Source organism: Triticum dicoccoides, chromosome 5B (assembly GCF_002162155.2).
Source record: "Triticum dicoccoides isolate Atlit2015 ecotype Zavitan chromosome 5B, WEW_v2.0, whole genome shotgun sequence".
Classification (NCBI taxonomy): domain Eukaryota; kingdom Viridiplantae; phylum Streptophyta; class Magnoliopsida; order Poales; family Poaceae; genus Triticum; species Triticum dicoccoides.
The window spans coordinates 239758302-239769188 of NC_041389.1; positions in this window are offsets into that span (position 1 = coordinate 239758302).

Genomic DNA, 10887 nt, shown 5'->3' on the forward strand with positions numbered 1-10887 from the left:
ATTGAGTCCACGTTCCACCATCCCTTGACACTTTAAAACTTGTTGCTCCATTGCTTCGAGTCTTTTCTCCATGCTTCTGGTCTTCTTCGACCCCTCTACATTGCGGATGTGCAGCACCCCTCATGCATCTCAATGATTTGAGGGTGTCGCAGAACCTCCGCAAGGTAGGGGTTGATGACCTTCTCGAAAAACTTGTCCTTGGGGGCGCTTGGAGACGTTATGGTGATCTAGATCTGTCAGAAAAACAGCTTGAAACAAAAATAGGAGATATTGTCGTGGTACGGTGGTCAAAACCCTCGGGATAGTATATAATGAATTTTTACCGACCAAAATAAGTATCATGCAAGAAAGCGGAGTCCAGAGGGCACACGAGGTGGTCACAAGGTTGAGGGGCGCGCCCAGGGGGTAGGGCACGCCCTCCACCCTTGTGGTCACTTCGTGTCTCTTTCGGACTACTTTTAATTTTCCTAATTTTATAAATATTCCAAAACGGAGAAAAATTGCTATTAGAACAGTTTTGGAGTCGGTTTACTTACCGCACCACATACCTATTCCGTTTTCGGAGTCTGAAACATTCTGGAAAGTGCCCCTTATGTACTCCTCCGGTGTTATGGTATCAATTATATTGGTCTCAATATTTATGGGCTTACCTGAGATATAATGTTTGATTCTTTGACCGTTTACCACCTTTGGATTCGTGCCTTCAGCATTGTTGATTTTGATGGCATCGGAATGATAGACCTCCTTGATAATGTAAGGACCTTCCCATTTAGAGAGAAGTTTTCCTGCAAAAAATCTCAAACGAGAGTTGTATAGCAAAACATGATCACCTACATTAAACTCACGCTTTTGTATCCTTTTGTCATACCATCTTTTAACTTTTTCTTTAAACAACTTAGCATTCTCATAGGCTTGGGTTCTCCATTCATCAAGTGAGCTAATGTCAAATAATCTCTTCTGACCGGCAAGTTTGAAATCATAGTTGAGCTCTTTAATAGCCCAATAAGCTCTATGTTCTAATTCAAGAGGTAAGTGGCATGCTTTTCCATAAACCATTTTGTATGGAGACATACCCATAGGATTCTTAAAAGCATTTCTATAAGCCCATAATGCATCATCAAGATTCTTAGAACAATTCTTTCTAGATCTATTAACAATCTTTTGCAAAATCAATTTAATCTGTCTATTGCTCAATTCTATTTGACCACTAGACTGAGGGTGATATGGAGATGCAATTCTATGGTTAACATCATATTTAGCAAGCATTTTACGGAAAGCACCATGAATAAAACAGGAACCACCATCAGTCATTAAATATGTAGGGACTCCAAACCTTGGAAAAATAACTTCTTTAAGCATCTTAATGGAAGTGTTATGATCAACACTACTAGTTGGAATAGCTTCTACCCACTTAGTAACATAATCAACAACAACTAAAAGATGTGTATACCCATTAGAGTAAGGAAAAGGTCCCATATAATCAAAGCCCCAAACATCAAATGGTTCAATACTAGGCATTTCCCGACGTATGATACATCTCCAACGTATCTATAATTTATGAAGTATTCATGCTCTTATATTATCATTCTTGGATGTTTTACAATCATTTTATAGCAACTTTATATCATTTTTTGGGACTAAACCTATTGACCTAGTGCCTAGTGCTAGTTGCTGTTTTTTGCTTGTTTTTTACATCACAGGAAATCAATATCAAACGGAGTCCAAACACCGCGAAACTTTTTGTGGTTTTTATGGACCAGAAGACATCCAATGGGCAAGAGCAGAACCTGGGGCGTGCCCTGAGGGGGGAACTACCCACCAGGGGGCGCCTGGGGGCTCAGGCACGCCCAGGAGGGTTGTACCCACCTCGGTGGCCTCCCGCACCCCCTATTTGCCCCATAAATCACCAAATATTCCAAAAACTCTCAGGGTAACCCTAGATCAGAAGTTCCACCGCCGCAAGGCTCTATAGCCACAAAAAACCAATCTAGATCCCGTTCCGGCACCCTGCCAGAGGGGGAAATCATCACCGGTGGCCATCTTCATCCTCCTGGCGGCCACCATGATGAGGACGGAATAGTCCACCCTCGGGTCTGAGGGTTTGTACAAGTAGCTATGTGTTTAATCTCTCTCTCTCTCTCTATCTCTCTCGTTTCTTGAGATGTCACGATCTTGATGTATCGCAGGATTTGTTAATATAGTCGGATCATATGGTGTTTTCCCCTCTCTATCTTGTGATGAATTGGGTTTTCTCTTTGAGATTTTGTTTTATCGGATTGAATACTTTTATGGATTGAGAGCACTTGAGATATGTATTGCAAATGAATACTCGTGGTGACAATGGGGTATCATATTGATTCACTTGATGTATGTTTTGGCACTCAACTCGCGGATTCCCAAGGTGACATTGGGGTAATCTACGCATAGGGGTTGATGCACATTCTTGTCTTTGTTTTTCCGGTAGAAATCTTGGGTCACTCTTTGAGGTTCTTTGTATTGGATTGAGTATTATGAATCTGAATTTGCTTTGGTGTTGTTTTAGTACGAACTCTAGAATAGATCGAACGGAAAGAATAGCTTTGTGTCATTTTAGTACGAATTCTTGAATAGATCGAACGGAAAGAATAGCTTTGAGGTGGTTTCGTACCCTACAAACAATTTCTTCTTATGTTCTCCTCTAGATAGGAACTTTGGAGTGATTCTTCGTTGCATGTTGAGGGATGGTTATGTGATCCAATTATATTAGCATTGTTGAGAGATTGCACTAGCGGAAGTACGGACCCTAGGCCTCATTTTCCAGCATTGAAATACCATTTGTGCTCACTTTTATTACTTGCTACCTTGCTGAAAAATCAGAAAATCAATATCTACTATCATTACTACGGTTTTATTACCATATCTTTGCTGAACCAGTGCACCTATACAAATTCCCATTGTATTTGGTGTGTTGGGGGACACAAGAGACTTTTTATTATTTGGTTGCAGGGTTGTTTGAGAGAGACCATCTTCATCCTATGCCTCCCACGGATTGTTAAACCATAGGTCATCCACTTGAGGGAAAATTTCTATTGTCCTACAAACTCTGCGCTTGGAGGCCCAACACGTGTCTACAAGAATAAATTGCGTAGTAGACATCAAGCTCTTATCTCGCGCCATTGCCGGGGAGGCTAGTTAAGTGATACTCACATCCCTTCAACGAAGATCTTTTCTAGCGCCGTTGCTGGGAGGTGAGTGCATGAAGGTATATCTTTAGATCTTGCAATTGAATCTTTTACTTTCTTGTTTTATCACTAGTTTGGTTTATAAAAAGAAAACTACAAAAAAAGGAATTGAGGTTGCATCATATTGTTCATCTTCATAATGTCCTTCGTGAAAATGATGGAAAAGAAAATTATGCTCAATTGATAGAAGAAGAATTCAATAGAATGTTTGGCATAAATGATGAGCATGATTTCAAAGTTGTTAGTATGAATTCTTTGAATATCCATGATGCTAATGATATGCAAATCTACAAGCTTGGGGATGCTATGCTTGATGAAGATGATATTTTTACTCCCCCAAGTTTTGATGAGAAAATTATTATAATGGTAGCATGCCTCCTATGTATGATGATTACTACGATGAATGTGGGTTTGGAAGAGTGTCAACTCTAGGTAATGATCCCACTATTTTGGAGGGTGTTGAATCTTATCACAATGATGAAAGTGGATTTGGAGATGTCATGACTTCATTTAATGATGAATCCACTATTTTGGAAAAGGTTACAATTGACTATGATCACAAAGTTGCTATCTATGATGATTATGGTGATGACATGTATGCTATAAAGAATAATGATAACCATGAAACTTGTCATCATGATTTTAATTTTCAATCCCATGATAATTATTTTGTTGACTTTGCTCCCACTACTATTCATGAGAATAAATTTGCTTATGTGGAGAGTAATAAAATTTCTATGCTTGTCGATCATGAAAAGAATGCTTTATGTGATAGCTATATTGTTGAATTAATTCATGATGCTACTGAAAATTATTATGAGAGAGGAACTTATGCTTGTAGGAATTGCAATAATATCAAGTTTCCTCTCTATGTGTTGAAAGTTTTGAAGTTATGCTTGTTTTGCCTTCCTATGCTAGTTGATTCTTGTTCCCATAAGTTGTTTGCTCACAAAATCCCTATGCATAGGAAGTGGGTTAGACTTAAATGTGATAATCATATGCTTCATGATGCTCTCTTCATGTTTCAATTCTTATCTTCTATGCGAGCATCGTGGAAATCATCACGCCTAGCTAAAAGGAATTAAAGAAAAGCATTTGTTGGGAGACAACCCAACATTTTCCCCTACTGTTTTTGTGTGTTAACATGATTAATCTACTATCGTAATCATGTTTTATTGTTTTTGTTCAATAAAGTGCCCAGTAAAGCCTTCGGGATTGTGTGAATGATAGTTGACTTGAATCTGTGCAAAAACAGAAACTTTTGCGCTCAGTCCAGGAATTTTGAAAATTCACTGGAACGTGCTTTTGATCTGAATTTTTTTACATCTGATAGATATTCAAATTATCTACGTTGTCCTAATTTTTCATAATTTTTGGAGTAGCAGAAGTATGGTCGGAGTACAGATTACTACAAATTGTTCTGTTTTTTACAGATTCTATTTTCAATGCATAGTTTGCTTGTTTCCTAGTTTATATGGCTTATATTGCTCAATATAAATTGTGGAAATGATATGTTACAGTAGTAATTGTGTGGAAACAATTATGAATCTTGTCTTTGACAGTACCGAAGTGAAATGGCTTGCTCTTTATCGTACTAACCTATCTCACGAAGTTCCGTTAAGTTTTGTGTGATTGAAGTTTTCAAGTTTTGCGTGAGATGTCGATATGACAAGAATAAGGAGTGACAATACCCTAAGCTTTGGGATGCCCAAGGCACCCCAAGGTAATATTCAAGGAAGATCCAAGCAACTAAGCTTGGGGATGCCTCGGAAGGCATCCCCTCTTTCGTCTCCAACATTATTGGTAACCTCACGTGGAGCTATGTTTTCATTCCTCACATGATATATGTTTTACTTGGAGCATCATTTTATTTTGCTAGGATTTGCTTTCTGTTATTTAGAATAATGTTTTGAATTTTATTTTCAATAAAAATTACAAGGATATCCTTTACCATGCTTATTTTGCAAGTATACATGTTGTTGTTTCAAAACAGAAAGTTTATCGCTGTTGCAAAAATTCCCTAGAAAAATCAGAATGTGATAAAATGTTGAATTTTTTTGCACAATAAGATCTGAGCAATTTTCTAAGGTGTGGTAAATTTTCATAATTTTTGGAGTTAGGGGAGAATGATGAATCTTGCATTCTTTATAGATTGTACTGTTTTGGCAGACTGTTGTTATGTTTGCATTGTTTGCATATTTTTGCTTGTTTAATGATTCTATTTGAGGATAGGAGTATTAAATATGCAGAGGCATTTAGTATGAAATGTTGAATAATAATTTTAGTAATTTGCTACAGTAGAGAATCATAAGGTTTTGCATTGGTTTATACTAACGTATCTCACGAGTTCTTGTTGAGTTTTGGGTGGATGAAGTTTTCGGTATTAGGTAAACCGTGATATGAGAGGAATTAATGAGACACAAAAGCTCAAGCTTGGGGATGCCCAATGCATCCCAAGTTAATGTTCCAATAAGTCTCAAGCATCCAAGCTTGGGGATGCCCCGTTAGGCATCCCACCTTTCTTCTTTAACAATTATCGGTTAGTATCGGTTGAGCCTAAGTTTTTGCTTCTTCACATGAGTTGTGTTATGATTGGAATATCATTTTATTTTGCTTGTTGTTTATATAAATACTTAGGTTTGAAAGTTTTTAAATAAGAGAGAATCCACAATTGGCTACCCATTTGCTTAACTACTCGCTTGACCTTCACTTATATCTTTTTGGAGTAGCTTGTCATTTACTCTTGTGCTTCACTTATATCCTACGAGTAAATTGTTGAATGAATTGAATATCATGAAGTTGAATTGTATGTTCATATCATGCCTAGTGGTAGCTTCACATTGGATTTAGAAAGTGAAATCTTTTGAAGCTTGACAATCACAATATTGGTCATACAAGCAATTCATGAATGATTAGTAGAAGGAAGATAACTTTCACATGCAAATACACTATCTTGGAAATCTTTTGTGATTGTGAGCCCCCATCAAAATATTATATGCCAAAATTGTTAACGTTGGACAAGGAAGACAATGTAATGTTTTATGTTTGTTCATATTTACATAGAAGTTATATTGTCATAGATCCTTCAACATGTGGTGTTTGCCCCCATCTTTGCTAGCCAAAAACTCCGCACCAAGTAGAGATAATACTTGTGCATTCAAAAACCTTTAAAACCAAAATCTTATTTTCAAGAGTCCACGATACCTACCTAAGGATTGAGTAAGATCTTTCAAGTAAGTTGTCATCGGTGCCATAAGGCAATAAAAATTACTTCTAAAAGTGTGAGATCATTTAGTGTAAGAGAAAATTTGAGTGTTGTACGAACTTGTGATAGTAAAGAATAAAAGCGACAGACTACATAATAAAGGTTTCCATCACAAGGGGCAATATAATGTGATATTCTATTGCACTAAGGGGTTGAGCATACAAACAAATAAGCACATGGCAACCTCTGCTTCCCTCTAAGAAGGGCCTATCTTTTACTTTATGTATTTACTTTTATGCAAGAGTCAAAGTTTTTCTCTCTATACCTTTTTATTTTTCTCCTTTGGAAAGCATCATGTGGTGAGGAAAGATCTAGGCACATATGTCCAGTAATATGGGTAGCATGAGTTATTATTGTTGACATCACCCTTGAGGTGAATATGTTGGAAGGCGAAATTATAAGCCCCTATCTTTCTACATGTCGGGTTGAAATGTTTTGCTCATGTGTATGCGGTGAGTGTTAGCAATCATAGAAGACTATATGATGGTTGAGTATGTGGAGCTCTTACTTAGACTCTGTTGAATAAGTTGAATTTCAATTGTTTGGTGACTAAGAATATAGGTTGTTGAGTTTCAAGAGCATTCATTTTTTGAACCTTAACAAGTGAATTGGTTGCTACTTTAACATGATGAGTTTTATGAGAAAGAATTGCTATTATGATGCTAGGAAAAGTGATTGAAATTATCATCGATCAAACTTATGCACTTTGCTAGCATTCACACTTCATAAATTATTTCTTTTATCATTTACCTACTCGAGGACGAGTAGGAATTAAGCTTGGGGATGCTGATACGTCTCCAACGTATCTATAATTTATGAAGTATTCATGCTCTTATATTATCATTCTTGGATGTTTTACAATCATTTTATAGCAATTTTATATCATTTTGGGGACTAACCTATTGACCCCGTACCCAGTGCCAGTTGTTGTTTTTTGCTTGTTTTTTACATCCCAGGAAATCAATATCAAATGGAGTCCAAACACCGTGAAACATTTTGTGAATTTTTGATGGACCAGAAGACATCCAATGGGCTAGAGAAGCACCTGGGGGGGGTGCCCTGAGGGGGGCACAAACCACCAGGGCGCACCTGGGGCGCTCCCAGGTGGGCTGTGCCCACCTCGGTGGCCTCCCGCACCCCCTCTTTGCCCTATAAATCACCAAATATTCCAAAAACCCTCAGGGTAACCCTAGATCAAAAGTTCCGCCACCGCAAGGCTCTGTAGCCACCGAAAACCAATCTAGACCCTGTTCCGGCACCCTGTCGGAGGGGGAAATCATCATTGATGGCCATGTCCACCCTCGGGGCTGAGGGTTTGTACCAGTATTTATGTGTTTAATCTCTCTCTCTCTCTCGTGTTCTTGAGATGTCACGATCTTGAAGTATCGTGGGCTTTGTTAATATAGTTGGATCATATGGTGTTTTCCTCTCTCTATCTTGTGATGAATTAAGTTTTCCCTTTGAGATTTTGTTTTATCGGATTGAAAGTGTTTATGGATTTGAGAGCACTTGATATATGTCTTGCAAATGAATACTCGTGGTGACAATGGGGTATCATATTGATTTGCTTGATGTATGTTTTGGCACTCCACTCGCGGATTCTCGAGGTGACATTGGGGTAATCTAAGCATAGGGGTTGATGCACGTTCTTGTCTTTGTTTCTCCGGTAGAAATCTTGGGGCACTTTTTGAGGTTCTTTGTATTGGATTGAGTATTATGAATCTGAATTTGCTTTGGTGTTATTTTAGTACGAACACTAGGATAGATTGAACGGAAAGAATAGCTTTGTGTTATTTTAGTACGAACTCTTGAATATCGAATGGAAAGAATAGCTTTGAGGTGGTTTCATACTCTACAAACAATTTATTCTTATGTTCTCTGCTAGATAGGAACTTTGGAGTGATTCTTCGTTGCACGTTGAGGGATGGTTATGTGATCCAATTATATTACCATTGTTAAGAGATTGCACTAGTGAAAGTATGAACCCTAGGCCTCATTTTCAAGCATTGCAATACCGTTTGTGCTCACTTTTGTTACTTGCTACCTTGCTGTTTTTATTGTTCTTATCACAAAAATAATATCTACTATCATTACTACGGTTTTATCACCATCTCTTCACCGAACCAGTGCACCTATACAAATTCCCATTGTATTTGGTGTGTTGGGGACACAAGAGACTTTTTATTATTTGGTTGCATGGTTGTTTGAGAGAGACCATCTTCATCCTACACCTCCCACGGATTGATAAACCTTAGGTCATCCACTTGAGGGAAAATTGCTACAGTCCTACAAAACTTTATGCTTGGAGGCCCAACACTTGTCTACAAGAATAAAGTTGCGTAGTAGACATCAACGTCTACTAATATTACCAATTCTCTAGCATTCATCATAAGACAAGACAAACTTACGAGCATCCTTAAAGAGAGTGAGCCAATAAAAACCGGAGTGCACTACCTTATGTGCAGTTCTATCTCCAGCGTGGTGTCCTCCGTAAGCCTCGGAGTGGCACTTGCGTCGGATCTATTCCTGTTCATGCTCAGGTACACAATGTCTAATAACACCATCTACTCCTTCTTTATAAAGGTGTGGGTCATCCCAAAAGTAATGTCTCAAATCATAGAAAAACTTTTTATTTTGCTGGTATGTGAAACTAGGTGGTATAAATTTAGCAACAATGTAATTAGCATAATCAGCATACCATGGAGTATTACGAGAAGCATTTATGACAACTAATTGTTCATCAGGAAAGGTATCATCAGTAGGCAGTGGGTCATCAAGAACATTTTCTAACCTAGACAAGTGTGTGCAACGGGGTTCTCAGCTCTCTTTCTATCAATAATATGCAAGTCAAATTCTTGTAGCAAGAGAACCCATCTAATAAATCTAGGTTTAGCATCTTTCTTTTAAGATATTTAATAGCAACATGATCAGTGTGAATAGTTACTTTGGAATCAACAATATAAGATCTGAACTTATGACAAGCAAAACCAACTGCTAGAAATTCCTTTTCAGTAGTAGCATAATTTCTTTGGGCATTGTCTAGAGTTTTACTAGCATAATAAATGATATTCAATTTCTTATCAACTCTTTGCCCCAGAACAACACCAACAACATAATTACTAGCATCACACATAATTTCAAAGGGTAAATTCCAATCAGGCGGCTGAACAATAGGTGCAGAAATCAAGGCTTTCTTAAGTATTTCAAATGCTTCTACACAATCATCATAAAAAAGGAACATCTTTTTGCAAGAGATTAGTGAGAGGCCTAGAAATTTTAGAAAAGCCTTTAATAAACCTCCTATAGAAACCAGCATGACCAAGGAAATTTCTTATACCTTTGATTTTTTTAGGACACGACATCTTTTCAATAACATCTACTTTAGCTTTATCAACTTCAACACCTCTTTCAGAAATTTTATGCCCCAAGACAATACCTTCATTAACCATAAAGTGGCACTTCTCCCAATTCAAGACTAGATTAGTTTCTTCACATCTCTGCAAAACTCGATCAAGGCTTCTTAAGCAATCATCAAAAAAGTTCCTTAAATGGAGAAATCATCCATGAAAACCTCAACAATCTTTTCATAGAAGTCAGAGAATATAGCAGTCATACATCTTCGAAAGGTAGCAGGTGCATTACATAGACCAAAAGGCATACGCCTATAAGCAAAGGTATCGAAAGGGCAAGTAAAAGTGGTCTTCTCTTGATCATCTTTTGACACAGGTATTTGAGAGAAACCAGAATAACCATCTAGAAAGCTAAAATGTGTATGTTTGGATAGTCTTTCTAGGATTTGATCAATAAAAGGTAGAGGGTAATGATCTTTTCTAGTAGCTTTGTTTAATTTGTGAAAATCAATTACCATTCTGTAACCTGTAACAACTCTTTGTGGAATCAATTCATTCTTATTGTTAGGAACAACAGTAATACCTCATTTCTTAGGGATACGATTAACAGGACTTACCCATTTACTATTAGCAATACGATAAATTATACCTGCCTCTAGAAGCTTTAATATTTCATTTCTTACCACTTCTTTCATGTTAGGATTTAACCTTTGTTGGTGATCAACAACTGGTTTAGCATCAGGCTCCAATTTAATTTTGTGCCGACATAGAGTGGGACTAATGCCCTTAAGATCATCAAGAGTATATCCAATAGCGGCACGGTGCTTCTTCAGAGTTTCAATAATTTATTTTCTTTATGCTCTCAAAGGTTAGCACTAATAATAATAGGATATATCTTCTTTTCATCAATATAAGCATATTTCAAAGTATCAGGTAACTACTTTAGCTCATACACAGGATCACCCTTGGGACCAACAATTTCATCCTTACTAGGCAATTCTTTATCATGGGGTTGTCTACGAAATTTAGAGAAATTAAAATCATGAGACAT